This window comes from Serinus canaria, chromosome 1, assembly GCF_022539315.1.
Source record: "Serinus canaria isolate serCan28SL12 chromosome 1, serCan2020, whole genome shotgun sequence".
NCBI classification, from domain to species: Eukaryota; Metazoa; Chordata; class Aves; order Passeriformes; family Fringillidae; genus Serinus; species Serinus canaria.
The window spans coordinates 49,501,653-49,520,340 of NC_066313.1; positions in this window are offsets into that span (position 1 = coordinate 49,501,653).

Below are 18,688 nucleotides of genomic sequence, written 5' to 3' on the forward strand. Positions count from 1 at the left end.
AAACTGTGGATTTGCAACTGCAATGACTGTTCTTTAAATTGTGGTCGAGTGTCAAGTGGTTTTGTACCTTCATGAGTACAGGCTAAGCTACCTCCCGTTGGCTGTGGGTTGAAAACATTCTGACAGGCTCTCACAGCAGAATAGGAGCTGTGGTATAGACTTGCCCTGCAGTAACTTGTTCATGCAGCCAGTCATTCCTTCTTCTAACTTCCAGGGATTAGCAGAAGATGCCCCATGGGTGAAAAGTGTACACCACTTTTTATTTTATCCTATTTTTTGTGATCAAGTATAGAAAAATATTTTTATTGGTGGTTTTGTTTGGTTTTTTGTTTGTTTTTGGTTTTGTTTGGTTTTGGTTTTTGGTTTTTTTTTTTTGCTTGTCTAGTTTTGAATATAAAATAGGTGTAGTGCAATTACCTAACAGCAGTTCTGTCATTGCTAAGCTGATTAGAAATTTAGGAGCAGCACAGCTGAGCTCTAGTATAAGCTATCAGTAAAAATCACCACTGGGAATTACTGTGTGCTTCTGAAGAACAAAATCCATTTCAAATCAGAATGAGAGATGTGGGACAGTCAAGGAAGCTTGGAAGGTGACTGGGTAGTGTTATCAGTTAAATGGAATTTATAAAATATCAATTTTTCAAAGCTTTACTCATTCACATGATATAAGACCAGGCCCTCAGGGATTCTGCATCTCATCAGGAGCAAAACATGGCAGCAAAGAGAGAGCTGGGCCATAAATTGTTCCTGATGGCTTGGTTTCTTGAAAGCCTGCAGCAATGTAATCACTGAACTTTTCAGAGTGCTTGATCACGCAGCTGGCACGTCCTAAAAGAGAGTTCCAATAAAATCCCTCCAACATGCATTATTAGGTGGCACAGAAAACTGCTGTACAAGCAGAACCCTTGGCATGAATCAAAGCTGTGACAGTTCCATTCAGATGATGAGGAACTTGATGACATTGTTTCTCTCTCTTCACTGTTGCCTGACATCATTGTCACGATTTGGGTCTGGATGTGGGCCAGCTTTGTGCTGCTCTGTGAGTGTGTGACCCGCCAGGGAACACACCAGCAGCTCTGTTACAGGAGCAACCCTGATGGCTCCATTCACTGAGTAGCTCTTGGTGATCCTTTGACAGCACATGGTGGTGTGGCTATGGCAGACAAGCAGAAAGCTGAGCACAAACTCTCTGCATCCATGTATTTGTTGTAGAACAGGGAGTGCAATAACTATTGCTTTTTCCTTATCTTCATTTGCCTCTGAAATGGACTGTTGTTATTACTTTGCAGCTAATTAATCTTTACCATGATCTTGGCCATCTCCCTGGGCCATCATTCTGCCTCTTAATAAGAAAGTGTGGTCTTATATAAGTAGCTAGGTCATCAGGCATTAATGATACAACAAAATGACTGCACATTTACACAGACTTCTTTTTTGAGCTACTTCCTTCGTAATTTAGAAGAACTAGTTATGTTTGCAAGAAAGAATGAAAGACTCCTAATAAATCCATTATTTTCTTTGTTCAAATAGTTAGTACACACAGCAAGAAAAGAGGTCTAGGGCTATGGCAATTCCATCTCCACATAGACCACTAAAAACCCTTTAAATTCTCCATGGCATCACTTTTAAAAATATCTTGGATCGTGTGCTTGCTTGTGTTTGAATCTAAAGGTGAATGACTTTGCAATTTATCACAGAATCCTAGAATGGTTTGGGTTGGAAGTGGCCTTTAAGATTATCCAGCTCCAACCCCCCTGCCTTGGGAAGGGACATCTTCCACTAGATCAGGTTGCTCCAAGTGCACAGCTTCTCTGGGCAACTTGTTCCAGTGCCTCTCCCCCATCATAGGACAGATTTTCTTCCTAATATCTAATCTAAATCTCTCCTCTTTTTTTTTAAAGTCATTCCCTCTTGTCCTATCACAAGAGTCATCCAAAAGCCACAACTCCAGCAGCAACCTCATCCACAGTTCCCTACATCTGTTATCCCACCAATTCCACAGCACCCTGCACTTGAACATGGGGAACTGAAGGTCAGAGTTCCTGTTCAGAGGGTAACTTCTGGTTTTACCAAAGGACCCTGTAAGCTAGTGATCACTTCAGAGGAGGGAACCGAGGCCTTCTTCAAGGATTCATCTCTTGAACACCCTGTGCTTGCCTTCCTGGCTGCTTAGAGGCTTCACCTGGAGGGAGATGCAGTGGATACCCTGACCCTCTCACAGGCACAGCACTAAGGCCAATACACTGGTGGAAGGAAGGGTAGATGACTTGCCTCCTCTGAGATCAAGGAGGGTGTTCAAAATAATTTGCACACTTTCTGGATGATTTAGACTCATGGAACAGGTGAACTCTGCTCTGTGAAGTACTTGTATGTAGCACTCAAGTTGATGGAGGCACTTAATCTGGGTTCCTATCTCTAATGGTGGAAAAGGACTGGATCTCAACCAATCTTTCCTCATACACCAACTCCTGTGTTTTGTAGATTGCTCTTTGGAAATTACCCAGAATATATCTATGCTTCATGCAGAAAACAGAATGAAGTGCTGGATGCTCTCCTGCATTTGCATTCCACCACATCACTCTAACAATGGTGTTAGCAGATTCCTGCATTGCTTCATGAACTCCATGTCTTAACTCTTCACACCACCTTCCTTGGCTCCTAATTTACATGTTCTGACTCCTTTGCTGAGGCTAGAGGTCTACTTCTTACTGTAATACCTGTCTTGGAGGCATATCAGCAGGTTTCGTGGATCTTTCTCAAATTAACTTAAACCCAGAAATCTCATTAGCTTCAGTCACAGCACTAATCAACTTCAGTCCAAACTCCCTGTAGTAGTTAGGTTCCTAATTTCCAGAAAACTAAATATAAGACAGATATAACTGCTACTGAGACCTGTATCATAGGGTTCTTCAAACTCCCTGTTCCCCAGCTTTTGAATACATTACCAATATTATGATCCCATGATGAGACTCTTACTTTCCCCCCTCAGTCACCTCTCCTGGGGCTGGTGCCAGCTGCATCTGCAAGAGAATTATGAGTCAATCATGAGTCATAACAAAACAAATGCTGTGCACAATTAATTGCCAACTTACAGTTTTAGAGATGCTGATCCTGTTAGGGTTGCAGTGACTTATGAGTAATTACAATTCTTGGAATCTATCTCATGTTTTCTGAATTGACACAGTCAGATCACAAAATCACAGAATCATCAAGATTGGAAGAGACCTTCAAGATCATCTGAGTCCAACAGTCAATCTAATACCATCATAATAACCCCTAAACCAGATCCCCAAGTGCCCCATCCAGACACATTTGCAATACTTCCAGAGACAGTGACTCTACCACCTCCCTGGTCAACTTATTCCAATCCCCAACCACTCTTTCAGTGGAAAAAAAAATTCTAATATTTTGTATGAACCTCCTCTGGTACAACTTAAGGTCATTTTCTCTCATCCTTTCACTTGATGGCAGAGCCTAACCAGCATAGGCCATTCAGAAATATGTACATATCCACATTATCATGCAGGAGAATCAGGTGGTATAAGCCAAACAGGAATCTGCAGTTTACTGTATACACTTGTAATTCCAATACCAGGAGTTGGACACAGAATGGTTATTCTAGAAATTTTGTATGTTCTGCTCTTTCTTGCAAATGGCTCTTAGAGACTGCTAATACTTGCTGTAACTGATAATAACAGGTCAATGATATAGGAGAGGGTGTGTATAGAAATGCTCTTTTGGATGCCAGTATTATTTGCCATGTAGTTCTAGAGAAACATAGAATGGCTTGTGTTGGAAGGGACTTTAAACATCACTTAGTTCCACCCCTCTCCCCATGGGCAGGGAAGCCACTCACTAAATCAGGCTGCTCAAGGCCTGATCTTGAACACTTCCAGGGCTGGGCCATCCACAACCTCCCTGAGCAACCTGTTCCAGTGCCTCACTATCCTCACAGTAAAGAATTTCTTCCTAACATCTAATGTAAATGTCTCCTCTTTTACTTTAAAAATGTTCCCCCTTGTCCTATCAATCTGCTTGTGTAAAAAGTCACATTTTTATAGGCTCCCATTAGGTACTGGAAGGCTGTGTTAAGGTCTCCCCAGAGCTTTCTTCAGGCTAAACAGGCACAACTCTCTCAGACTATTATGTTTTAGGTTTTTCAGGTGAGACAACACCGACCATAAATTAAAATCTTTTGCCTACTGTGGACACAGTTGGACCTGACTTTACTCAAGACCTTCAGGTCTTAAGGTAACCCATGTGGAATGTGACATTGGTGTCCCACCTCAAATTCCATTTATGTCTTTGCTTTGGAGATCTCTGCAGACTTTCTGAAAACAATGATAACCTCTTTTTCAAATTGTTTTAGTGGAAGAAAATCTTCTCATAATACAGTAGGCAAACACAATAGACTTCAAGACCATCAGAAAACAGAGGTCCCATTTTCCTCTTCTAAAACCTATCAATATTAGATATGGCATCAAAAAACTACGACCCCCATCAGGTCCACTTGTCCATCTTTTATTCCAAAACATTTCACAGACTGATTAATAGATAGAGATGAAATGTGTTTCTGATAGCAAGAACAGCAATCTGCAAAAAGGGATGGCCAAGCATTAAAATTCCATGACAATGCATCCAGCATCTGCTACTGATGCGATGCCATGCATTTATTATTGCATATAAAAACAGGAATGGCCTACTGCTTCAGTACTTTGTTGGTGTTTGGCTCTTGAAGGTATTTGTCTCAGAAATCTGTTACAAACAGTATCCTGAGATCTTCTCTCTGATTCTATGCTCTATGAGAAAAGATGGTCAAGTACTGCTATTTCCATTTTTCTCTTGTTTTTCCACTGATTTTTTCCAAATCAGTTCTTCATTGGAAGATCAAGTCCAAGACTTATGTGGAGTTATGCCAACAGAGAATTTGGCCCCAGGTTTATTTTTGTGTATGATGAATTGACAGTTATGTACCTGTAGCCAAAGGGAGCAGATGGAAGAAATTATAGTGACAATTTCGTTCTAGTTGCGTGCTTCAAAAAACTGCAAAATATTGCAAGGAAGTTTTTCCCTCTTAAGATTTTATGTATCAGATGGAGGTATTAGGAAGCCAAAAGTGCCGATTTTAGCACAATTTCCCAGTACCACTTTCATAACAGCTCGTGCATTAGTTGTTTTGTTATTCCGATTCCTCTCCAGCTTCTGGGAAAAAATAAAAAAAAAGTTCTGACATTCTCTTATATTTTTTTTAACTGTAGTGAACTCCATTGATTACTCTGATTGTGGCTAATGCAGGACCCCTGGGATTCAATCAGGTCTCCTGCTGTGGATCTGGAGCTGTGGACTCAAGTCTAGTTCACAGACATAAGTCTGAAGCCAATTCCTTGCTGATCCAGCTGTAAATGGATATGGAATCATGGCCAGACAGGCTGCAAGCTGCTGTCTACAATAACCACAATGCCCTTTCCAAATCAACACAAGAGACTTTTCAAGACACTTGTCTCATAAACCTCATATTCACTAGGATATTCAGCTATTAGTCTGAACAAATTCTCCTAGAAATGTTACTATGAAAGAGTCAGCTTAAGACGAAATTGTAGTAGGATCAAGAAAAATATTTTCCTCGTGTTATTTAAGAATATGAAATTGGCCAGAAGGGTCAGGAGGATCCAACTAGCCCAAGATTCTGCCTTACAAAGGCATTACTATATTGTTTGTCACAGGTAGCACATGAGGCACATTCAGCCTCAGTGTAGCTTTGTTCCTCTTGGCAAAAACTGTCCTTTTCCCAGCAGCATGGATCATAAGTAATTGCCAATATCCAACCACTGGTAATAGGACTGGTGCTTCTGGAAATCACAGACTCTGAATACAAGGGCAGTGATAGACAAGGCCCTGGCAGACCCCAGTACCTCACTTCTTTATTCCCTTTTCTCTCATTCACTGACAAAAGCACCATCCAGTGGAGTGAAGCATTTTAGTCAATACTGTGCCTGCCACCGCAGCCAAACTTCAAAGGTGCCAGGAACAGATGGTAATATCCCTAGTTAAGGGATATTTGGTGAAACATTTTATAGAGCAGATTGTGGCACTGAATTCAGTAAGGCTAGGTTTCTCTTGAGAGGGAAAAATAAGAGGAAGAAAAGGAAGAAAACAACAATCCCCAGGAAAACAGCGGTTAGCATACTTGATGAAGGCAATAAGAACAGTACACTCACAGTAGTGCTTCCTCCAAATGTTCTAATGGCAATCATCCAGCAAATAATCAGTTGAGGACTTCCTGAGCCAGAGATAATGTCACTATGTCTATTAGAACTGTATTATGCAATTGTTTAATGCAATTGTGGTGTACACAATGGATATCCTAAACATATGTTGTATACCTTTATGTACAGTACCACTGCACATTACAGGTTTGCATTTTATTTTGGCTGAAGTTCTCTTTCATGAAACTGTCCAGTCACTCTTTGAATTATGTAAACTTGTAGCCACCACAACTTTCTGCAGGGAAACTTTTCAGAGCTTGATTGAATATTGTATAAAAATTCACTTCTTTTGTTTGCTTTTATCTAGTCATCTGCTTCTTTTATTTGAAGGTCTTTTGCTTTCGTATTGGATGAAACAGGTTATAACAAAAATTTGTAGTTGTCTTTTCCAGCCACTTCTTTTCACAGACTTTTCTACAGTTATCTCTCAGCCAGTCTATTCAACTTGTCTATTTGTTATATAGCAGTTCCATACCTTTGACAGTCTTTATCCCTTGTCTCTGTACCTCTTCCAGTTTTGTCATCACCCTTGAGACAGAACCAGAACGGTACTGAACATGTCCAAGAGGCAAACTGTGTATATTATTTTCTGTTTTGATTGCCATTGCTGTGCTAATAGTTTTTGATACACTAGCTGCTTTTTGCTTGCAAACAGAAAAAACAATAGAAAAATATTAGAAAAATAATAAGAAAATAGCCTAGGTTATATCCTTGCACCAATGAACTGATGCTGGGATAACAAATGCAAGAGCAGCAAAGATGCTAGAGGTGCAAAGAAGTAACACATATGCTCATAACTCATGTCTCTTACTAACCTCTGAGGAACTGTCTTAAATGAGAGGTTTTATTAGAAGTAAAGTTTTGATTTACCTCATTACCTCCTTGACAGCATTTGCAGCTCTCTGGAAGGGCTATGACATTTCCAGGGAGCCAGCATTTGAGCAGTGTTTCAAGACTCACTGTACCAAAAGGAGATTTAGATTAAGACTCCACAGTTCTCACAGAGGACTGTCCCTTAAGGAGCTTTAATGACCTGGCTTCTGAGGCCACTGCTCCCTGACACTGCTAGCTACCACCCCAGAAGGAGGAGCCTCCAGCCATTCCAAGCTTTTTATTTGGGAGGAAATGCTTCCACAATTTATAATTACAATGATCAAGATGGATTTAATTTTGATTCAGCAAAAGGTTTTGAATACTAAAGTAATTCTTTTAGTTCAGTGTTATCCATACAGATTTGGTTGGAGTCAACACAAACACAGGGCACTATTTGGAGAACTGCACTGTGAAGAGGCTTCTTAGCATTCTCATGGTTTTGACAAGTAATTAGGGTTTGAAATTTGAGTAATGACAGGCAGAATTTTAATCAGGAAAACAAGAAAATGAATATGTAAAGAAAAGAGACAGCATCAACTAAATGACAGCAAAACCAGAAGTGCCATGGTTGTGCTATCCGAGATTTAGAGAGACTTTTATAGCACTCATAGAAAACCAGGAAAAGTTTTTTCATTTGAAAAAAAGAATGGTTTTGAGAATGACCAAAATAGGATAAAGATGCTAAAGGAGAGAGGACTAAATAAAAAACTAGGTATGGGTGATCCATAACATTTTCAGTACCAGGTTCAGCTTGATTTACTGAAGCCATTCAGAGATGCTGATGCTAAAGGGACACTCCTAGTTCTTGAGCCTTATCTATGGAGCAGACCTGTTGTGCAGAAAATGGAAAAGTAGAAGTTTAAAAGTACATTCATTTGTTCACATACCATTCTACATTTAGACTGACCAAACTAACCTATCACAGCTCCACCAGAATCATGTGGCACTCACAATATCAGTCATCTCTTTCTTGGGAAATTTGGAACATTTTCATTCACTGGAGAATCCCATGAAGTTGTCTGAAGACAAATCTAAATCCCTTAGCTTTGAATAAATAAGATAAGTTAATTTCTAGTCAAGATTAGATTTTGCTATTTCAGTAACAGCTCTCTAGACTTTGCAAGAATGAGGGGGGGACGGAAATTGCCTCCTTCCTTAGTGCACTGTAGTTTGCTTCCTGACACCACAATCTCTGAGAGAAGCAAACTCTACTCAGCAGGAGAGCACTGGTTCCTTCTTATTATCACATTTTCATTTATCTAATTGATTCTTTTATTATTGTGTTTTGAGACCGGTGAGAAGGGTTGATTTCTTAGATTTTTTTTTTCATTCAGGCATTTAACAAAGGGGTTTTCACCTGTATTAACTTATTTAGACTGTTTAACAGGCTTTTAGCTTACAGAGACAATTTTAGCTCATGCCATTTTCTTGTGATGATTCTTGGCAGTGTCAGTTGATGATTCTGGGACTTTTGGTAGGCGCAGCATGGCAAATGGCAGAGACAGTCTCTGTGTCACAGCAATTTCTGGGTACGTACCAGACAGAACAGGATCCAGTAGGTAAAACATACCATACCCACATGAGAATAGGAACCTAACACATTTTCTTTTCAAGAATTTTTTCTTGATGGATCATACCTCATCCCTCTCCACTCCTCCCTCTCTCTTCTCTGTGAAGTACAGGTGTCTTTTCTGCAAATAACCTCAAACATTCACAGATCAAACTGCAAAACCAGTTTTCCTCAAGCTAGAAGCTTTTAATCTTTAATTTTGGAACATATTAATTTCTTTAGATGGATATCAGTATGGACTGTTTTCAGACAGTGGGACTAGAAAATAATTAGCTATCATACAAAACCTTTAATGGGAAAACCCAGGACAAGAAAATTCAGAAGTAGAATTTTGTCCAATTTCTTTTCCCTGGGCCAGAAGTCACAGAATGGCTCTAGAAAAGTAGAAATGACACTCTGCATGGTACAGAGAATTGTGTCAATGTACATTACACTTCCTGATTTCTGCCAGCTATAAACCCCTCAGCCAAGCCTTTCTGCTGGGAAGTTTGTCTATTGGCATACACATGGAAAGAGCAAGAAGAAAGGCAGTTTTAGGAGAGAATGGAACTCAAAGTACAAAAAGCTTCAGACAGGGATCTTTGCTGTAAGGTTGCTTTGTCCTTTCATGGTGAGGACTGCCAGAGCTAGCATCATCATGGGGTTGCCTGGATCTTTGGAAAGACGGAGACAGAAATTCTTGCCTGTTTCTTCTATTGTTCCCACATAATCTGCAAAACCTGTCTCTCATCTGACTGTATTGCTGTGATCTCAGCCTGCTGGACAGCCACTACAGCAGCAACTTCTCTGTAAGAAAATGTTCCTCTTTGTAAGATCGTTCAGGTTGGACCATTTCAGATATATAATTGGTTGTATGCAAAGCTACCAGGTCTTTCTTTGCTGGGCCTATTTTGAAATGTGAAGTAGAACCATTATCTGAATTGAAGTTTTGCATGAGCCATGCTTTGCTCCATCTAATTCATAAAAGAGCAGATACAAATTCCCAAACTGCTGTCCAATGTTAAGAAATTTAAAAACCTTGTGGAAAGCCCCAGTAGTTGTACAGAAGAGAATGACTGCCACAAAGCCACTGAGCCTGTCTCTACAGCTGAGGAAATACCCAGCTGTCAACATCCCATCTCTGCTTCCCTCAATGTTCTAGAAACAAGCACAGCACAGGTAGAGGTGCTGACCATTGTCCTGCTGCAGGGAATTCCTGTGAGTGAGTACAGGGAACAACTACAGAGGCAATATAAGGGAAGAGTTGGAAAAGAAGATAAGTTTCTTCTTTGCTGGAAACATGACTTTACGTAAGAGAGGAATGTTTCTTTCCAAGAATGGAGTGAAAGGAAAAGAAATCTCTGCAGGACATTTTCCCACTAGATTTGGTTTGACCAACATATTTAAATAGCAGTTTTATAACCTGTTCTAGCTAGTATGACTAAGATCTATAATCTTTTGATATTAATAACTTCATCACTATCAAAAGTAAAATTGATGGTGCCTATAGCTGACGGAAAGAGGTTTACAGAGTTTACCATGAGAAGCGAGTATTTGATCATGTGATTTGAATCTCCAGTATTTCACAGGCCATTTCACAGATGTATCACACAGCTCCCCTTTTATTGTGCTACCTTGTGTTTGACTAAACACATTTTCCAGCAATTTAGCTAGGTGTGAATCCAAAACACAGAAAGCTGGAGTATCTACCACTGTTTTATTAGCTTAATCGAGCCATTAATCACATTCACTCTTAAAAATTTGCACCTTATGTCCTATTTGAATCTGTATGACTTTAGTTTCCAGAAAATGGTAGGGGTTTTTTTGGTTGGTTGATTGGTTTTTGTTTTGTTTTGTTTTTTTTCCTCCAGAGGTTTTCCCTATTTAATTCAACTTAATTAATTCATTTACTATTACTTTCTCTTCAAAAACCTACTTATATTGATATTGTATCGCATGTCAGGTCTTTGGGGGGTTTTTGAGTGAACTTCAAATTTTTTTTAATTTTTTGTTTGCAGATATTCAATATTGCCCTAAGTTGCTAGAGAACTGGAAAACACTTTTAATTTTCTCTTATGATAGAAAAAAGCATGGTATATTTTCAATGAATTAACAGAAATATTTATCAAGCCTCTATTTTTTTCCTTCATAAAAATGTTATCATCTCCATTTAACAGGAGGCCTAGGAAGAACACATTTTCTAAAAATCTTCAGCTTTTCATTAGTTCTGTGTGATGCCAACATTTTTCTATATTTCACGTTCATATATGCCTCCTTACCCATTTTTCATTACGTATAATTTAATATTCACAAGGCCTGACCTGGCATCATTACTGGGCTTGATGCCTTGTGAAGGCTGGCCTAGAACAGAGACTAACTAGATGGAGCTAAAGAATAAAGCAGGTTTTTATTAGGAGGACTCAATGGATACTCCTTGGGCAGCACAAGAGCCCAGCCAGGGCCACACCCTAGGTGAACCCAAAATGGTCACAAAACGCGCGACCGGTCACTGGGTCTCTCCCTTTTATAAGTTCTGGTCCTTTAGCATATTGGATTTAATTGTCCAGTTACAGCTATAGTCCATGAAGTCTCATCCTTCTTGTCTTTCTCTCTTCAGTCCACTGCTGTTTATGCTCTTGGGCCTGAGATCTGCACTGGCTGTCCTTGGCTCACCAGCTGGAGAAGGAATTGTTTTGTCTACCTACTCTGTGAAAAGAGCTTACTATCCTTTAATATGAGGGCCAGACCCACACACTAAAGCAGCACAGAACCTGAAAAATATAAACCCTAAAACCCGAGGCATCAGGCCAAGATTGGCTCTAAGACAAAAATGTCCCTTCTGATAGATTGGAATTCTTTTAGCCATCTAATAAAATTTTCTTTTAAATCGACTATTTTTGATTTTTTTCCTAAACTATTTTGCTCAATTATTTTCTGTTTTAAAGTTAACTCCTATATCCGTGATGTGCATCCTTATGAGTAGCATATGTTTTTATAATTACTGTTTATGGTGATTTTTTTTCCACAGTGACTGCAATTAGTCTTGATTACTGGCTCCCTGATTTTCTACTCTGTGATTAATTTTTCTTTATCATAATCTGTCACTTAGCATCCTGCATGTAAGTAAATTAAATCTAATTGTTAGAAGGTGTAATAATGCCTTAGCACTGGCAGTCTAAACCTTCCCTTGCTATTCTATGCCTTTAATGTAATAGGACGATGTATTTGTTATAAACTGTTAAAAGATCAAAAGTGTTGATTTGCCTGACTAGGACATGCCTGAAAGACCATTACTTAGAGTACAATCACTTTATTATGTGGGAGTAAAGAAGCAGATAAGACCAACAAGGCTACATGTGGGTTAAAGAGCAGTTCTCGTGGATTACATTAATATACACGAAGACATGCTGGCTGTCTGGCCTGTCAGCAAGCTACCAAGAAATTAAGGATATGCAAGCTCAAGTCTGATACTTGACTTGCCCGTGGAAATAGGCCAAACTCAGTTGCAATTGGTCATGTAATTGCAAACATCTGACACACCTACCCTTGTAACAAGAGATCCAGGTCATGGGGAAACTAGGAGGCCTAAACAAAGTGAGATGAGCTGTCAGCCTGTGGGGATCCCACTGCAGTCAGGAGTGGTGACTTATTTTTGTTTTATACTTTTTTTTTTTCCCACAAGAAAGATGGATCTTCCAGACATTGCCTGAGTAATTAAAGGTATTGTGATTTCCCTGAGAGTAAGGCTTGAGGTGTAGAAGAATTGTCAACAATTAAAGGGCTTTAGGTCCAAATTCTGCTTTGAGTGGTATTTGTACAATTGTGTGGGAATTGTCAGGGTTGGCTTTGCTCTTACTGATTTCAGTGTGGCTGTTAAGGCTTTAAATCAGAGCTGGATTTTGCAATTAGCCATTCCTCACACTAGGCAGTGAACAAGTATATGTAGACATATACTCACTTTATTCATTCCGTTTTGAAAACAATCAAATCAGCAGCGCCTATTTAAAAGAGAAAAAAGGGCAGAACATAACATCTAGATTCTCTGCATCTAAAAATCTTTTGAAATACAGGCAGTTTCAGGGAAGCACAATGATTTAAACTTCCAACTTGTGTTTGTTATATAAAACACAGCACTGGCATTTTCACCACCACTAATCAAGTCCAAAATCTGCATCTGTGTACTCCTTACACTGCAGAATGTCAATTAGTTTTATCCTCAGAGCACTGGTCCAAAACTACTGGTCCTCCTCATTTCAGTATGAAAAAAAAGAGAAAACTCTTGATCAAGTGACAGTGCCAAAGAGAAGCAAAAAGGAATGAATTTACAGTTTTCAGACTTTGACACATTTCTAAGCATGAATTATAATTCTTTATTGAGAAAAAGCAGTTGAGCAGGAATTACCTGGTTCTTAATCAACTTTTAAAAATTACTTGGAATAAGACTGTCTTCACTAAGCTGTTGTATGACAAGTAATTTATAATAAGACAATAATACCATGGAAACCATTTTCTTTATTACAAAGAATCATTCAACAGTTGCAATACAAAAAGGAACATTTAGAAGTAGTGACAATTTTTTATGTAAAATAGTCTGTTGAAAAGAGGATAAGTCATAATTATCCTCATGTCAATATATGGGGAACTAAATAAAATGTTTTAATGGTTTGAGAATATTGAAATTGCATTTTATGCTTCCTACTCTTCTTTCAATAGTTTAAATGCCCAGCTCTATATAGGATGCACAAGTCTAGGAAATTGAGAGCGGAGGACAGAAATTTCTAGGTTGCACACTTTTCTCTTCCAAACACTTTTCAATAGATTGTGTGGTACAGATCACTATGAGACATTCATAATACACCAAAAAAGATGTTGAATGCTAACAATTCCATAAGCCTACAAGTTGCCATTTATTTAGAACATAAAACCAACTTCACAATTACACATACAAAGTCCTCATGGAGGACTTGTCCTTACTTCTCTCAATATTTAATATGCCAAGAACCCTCAGCACTTTTCCCATGTTTCCCACACAGTTATCCATGGATCTCTCTGCTTTCTAAGGCAGACTTGCAGACTCAACATTTTCTCCTCTAGGACATTACTTGTGGCCCTTGGGAAGTGAGTAATCCTACTTTTCTACAAGTTACTCTGTAGAATTCATAATCTTTATTACCTATTGTCAACTCAAAAAAACATTACAGAGAACTCCATTGCTGCAGCCCCAACACTTTGATTTTCCAGTACTGAACAGAATTAGAGAAAATCTGCAGCAGTCAGGTTGGCATAGTTCAAAGGGGAAAATTGTGCCCGTCTCTTTAAGGAGATTGTCTCCTCTGCATGCAACTCCTTTACAAAGCTCCGTGAACATCTGCCTCTTCTTGGAAAAATTCTGTATCTGAAGTTGGCCATCTCCGATGTACAAAAGGATCTTCACTAACATTCCTGTACCAGAATATGCAACCAGTAGTTTCTCAGCACAACGATTAAGCCTGCAGAGAAAAAACTAACTTCCATTTTTCTGTATGCCAGTAGCTACTTCTAAAACAATAACCAGGATCTGGACAAGGTCCAAGTGTCTCCTGAATAATACTAGCCATTGACCCCAACTGGGAGAAGTTCAGCCTGTGGATTACAACATTTATCCTTCTGGCAGGAACGCATAAAAAATTATGCAGAAACAGATGTGCCTCAGCCAAATGGTGACACCAGGGACTTTGGGGTTACACAAAAACCTTCTGTAAAAATACATGGAAGAGCTCTTTTGCCCAGAAATTTTGATGCTTAAGTACAAGGGTGTGACACGCCTCCAGAAATACATGCATATATATATATATATATTTATTTATTTATGTATATATATATATATATATGTATGTGTGTGTGTGTGTGTGTTTATGTATCTCAATATATGTACAATATATGTACTGCAAATGCCAAAATGACTGTAGATCAATATGAATGCTTGAGGTGATGATGCATGACAGGACCAAGAAATTAAATGTTTAAGAAAAATGTTTCATGTGAAGTAGCAGTCCCAGGGCATCTCGTAACTAACCAAGGAACTGTCCCTAGATCTCTGCAAGAGAAAAAGGATAAAGGCAATTGTAATTAGAAGATATAAGCTAATGACTAAGGCATGTGTTAATGGCCCCTTAATAAATCGCTTTTGAGCTTCCTGAAAACTGGTTTCAGGCTCCTTTACTTGGAACCAGCTTGATGTAGTTGGAAGTCTGGGTCCTGACTCCTCCAAAATTAAACTGTTTAAACATCCATCTTTAATAGAATGGCTTTGAAAACAGCTGGGTCCCCAAGGGCATTGGAACAGGCTGTTGATCATGGATGCTTCAGGGCCAGCATTCAGACAAACATGCTCTTGTTTGCCAAGATGAAAGGCAGAATAGCTGTATGAACATGGCACACAGACAGCACACTTGTCTAGAAAAGGTTATTCCTGTACATAAATAAAGTCTTGTAATGTCAGTCTGAGAAAGGAGAGAATAAACAGCTTCTTAGGCACAGATACACCATTTACTGAGGATCAAGCCATGCTTCAGTCCTGTACAGTGATAACTCCTTCCCTTCTATTGTGCAAAAATTAATTGCTTTCAGTCTCTGATAGTATGAATCTGATCATAATAAAGTCCCTAGATATGAACTTCCTTTGTACCTGTATTTGCCAAGAATTTGAAAGAGAACAGGTATAAGTCATTGAGCAGAATACAACAAAAGCTTTTACATTCCATGAACTGGGCTCCTTTCTCCCTGACTTTCTGTAAAGGAAAAAAAGAGTGGGCTAGGAAAGCATATAAATGAGGAGCCAACAAATCTTAATTACTGACAGTTGTTACTATGCAATTTCATAAACCAGGGCATCTTGACTTTCCTGAGCCAGGAACACTGTATGTCTCTGCCCTTCCCTTTGTGGGTACCCCCAACATCACTGCAGTATAAAGAAGCCAAAGTGATTCTGATTCTCTTGCTCTTTAAAGAACTGTCACTTAAACAGAGCAAATCAAATAACACCCCCCCACCTTGATATTGAAAAACAAAACAGAAAAGCCTCCATGACTGGGAAAAAGAAGGGACAAAGTTGCTATTTCACAGCTTCAACAAAATGCCAGAGAAGTGTGCAAAAATAGCTCCAGTTCAAGAAAGAAGTTCCTGTTAATAGGTTAGAGGCACCCTTTTCACTAAGGCGATTCTCAAGTGTGAAATACATCTTCCAGAAAAACTAGACACCTTTGATTACACTTATATGTGAGAAATGTGAGAAAATATAAATTTTGCTGTCCAAATAACTATGCCAGAAATAAATATTCTAACTTTTGCTTGAAATGACATGCAAAACATACTTGTGACAACTATACAGAAGATACTTCACTGCTTGATTAAAGTGATATATTATTCACAAAATACAACCTTTGAATAAGTTGTTGAGTGACCCCATGGTGTAACTCCCTTAGATCATGAAACAGAGTCCCTGGTGAGAAGCTCAACAGGACTGGCAGCGTTTACTCACAGAAAGTCAATCATATCCTGGGTTGCACCAAAAGGGGGTTGGCCATCAGGTCAAGGGAGGGAATTCTGCCCTTCTACTCCACTCTTGTGGGACCCCACCTAAAGTGTTACATCCAGCTCTGGGGTTCCCAACATAAAGGTGGTGAGATTCTGGCACAGGCTGCCCAGAGAACTTGTGGATGCCCTGTCCCTGGAAGCATTAAAGGCCAAAGCTGCATGGGGTTTTGAGCAACCTGGCCTAGAGGAAGGTGTCTGTCCATGGCAGGGAAGTTAGAGCTTCCCTGACATGATGATTATGATTATCTGTAAGGTCCCTTCCAACACAAACTGTTCTGTGATTCTATGAATGTCAGCATGAAGAACACATGATCAATGTTATCAGTTGTTACAAGATAAGAAGGAAAAGATGCTGACGTTCAGACACAGGTATGAGCTGCTTGTATTTGGCAGCCACAGTCGCTGGCAATGGACAGAGCAGCTAATCACGTATTTCCCTGCCAGGAGAGGATTGCTTCCCTTATCTAGAGCTTTGCTTCCATCTAGTTTTAACTTTCTTAATAAGCAAGGCTCTCCCTACTTCTACTGAAGGACAATGTTCCATAGTCTAAAACTCAGCTCACTGCCTTCCTTTTTTCATTTTTGCAAATGTATCCCATGTTTTATATTTACTGCTTTATTAACCATAGTGACTATACCTACTTATTTTACAGTAAGCAATTTTCTGTTATTCATTGTTTTTTGGCTATAAGGAGAGAAAAATTATTTTAAAGTAGGCCTGAATTCAATTATTTAGAATGAGAGGGAATCAACCTGTGAAACAGTAATAATTAGAATTAGCAATGCTGACTTCTGCCAAGGTACTCACTGTTCCATACCACAAAGGCATATATAACAACTCACATAGACTAGGAGACAGTTCTGGACATGTCCAAGGATGCTGGCTCTGCATGGGGGACAACATCCAGAATGACACTGATCCTACCCAGTGGCCAAAAGCAGTAAACATGATCCATTCACTGCAAATGGAAATCACCTAGACTAACAAAATGGCCTGCAGTTAAGTTTTACTTCAGAAATTTAAAAGAACATCAAAGAAACACTTGAAAATTAGTAGTGTTCCAGTAACTAAAGCTGTGGAGAGAACAGGGGCTAATAACTGTTCAGTGTGAGGTTTGAGGTATAGTCTAATGCCTGTCCTGCACATTTTTATTCATGTCTGGTTTTGATTGGTTTTACTATCTTGTAAATCATAATTTTATTAAAAATTTTGTTTAAAAAATTTACTATCTTGTGTAAATCTTAATTTTATTAAAAAGCTGATTTACTTATGTCTAATTATGTGTAAATATATGAAAGGGGAGATTTTCTTTCAGCATACCTATTTAATTTATCTGTTGTCACGGGACAAAGGTAACCATGCAAAATGAGAAGGGCATGGGGAAAGAAACCTCTTTCTAATGGCCTTTTTTGTAACACATATACTAAAACCAGAATACATATCATAATGCAAACTAAACTTCCATTTAGTTCGGTTTTTTATTTCTATGATTGCAAAAAATAAATTTGTCTGTAATTCATAAAGCTTAATGAGTTTCTGAATACCCTCATTTTGTATACTTGAACAGTGCAAAGAGAGATGTTTATCAGATTTGATGAATTTGGCATCAAATTTTTGTACATTTACCTGAAAAACAAGCTTTAACAGACTGATTACAGTAGCTTAAACTCCTTTGCTTTGCTATTTGTGGTAAGATTCCTGCACTCATTGGCACCTGGGTATTGAATCAGTGAGCACATTGATCACTCTGCACATCACCTTCCTTTGAGGGCAGATTTGTTTTCAGACTGCTGAGCTTTTGAATCTTTCCATGGCTGTATCACTGTTCAATTTGGCTTGAACACCAAGAGCAAGGAGGAAGAATAAAGGGGGAGTTGGCTAAGCAGTACAAGGTACAACAAAGCAGAAAAATCTCTCTTGATTATATACTTGCATTTGGATTCCCTCAATCAAACAATGTGTTTCTAAAGAGATGTATTTTAAAAACTATTACTTCTCAGCTTCCTCCAGCAGTCTTCATTCATTCCTGGTTATCTTTCAAGTTCCATTCATTTCTGTTTTAAAAACCCAAATGCTCTCCTTGACTCAAGCTGTTAATTTTAGCACAAATAACCAATAGCAATAAGGTTACAAGACACTTTGCATTTAGATTATATTTGCAGGGATATCACAACACTGGATGTAAGAATTTCAGGGTCCCATGTCTCACAGAAGTTCTTAGTATGGCCTGTGCTCTTACAGCACATGATAAAGGCAAATGCATTTTTGTGTGATAGATAGATAGACACACAGACAGATATCAAGTGAACAAAATTCATATAATCTCTTTGGAAGACTGCTAAAGCAACTTTAACAATTTGAAAATATTACTTCAGCTATAATCATTAGTACTATCTTGGTTTGTAAGCAGGACAAATCAGCTTC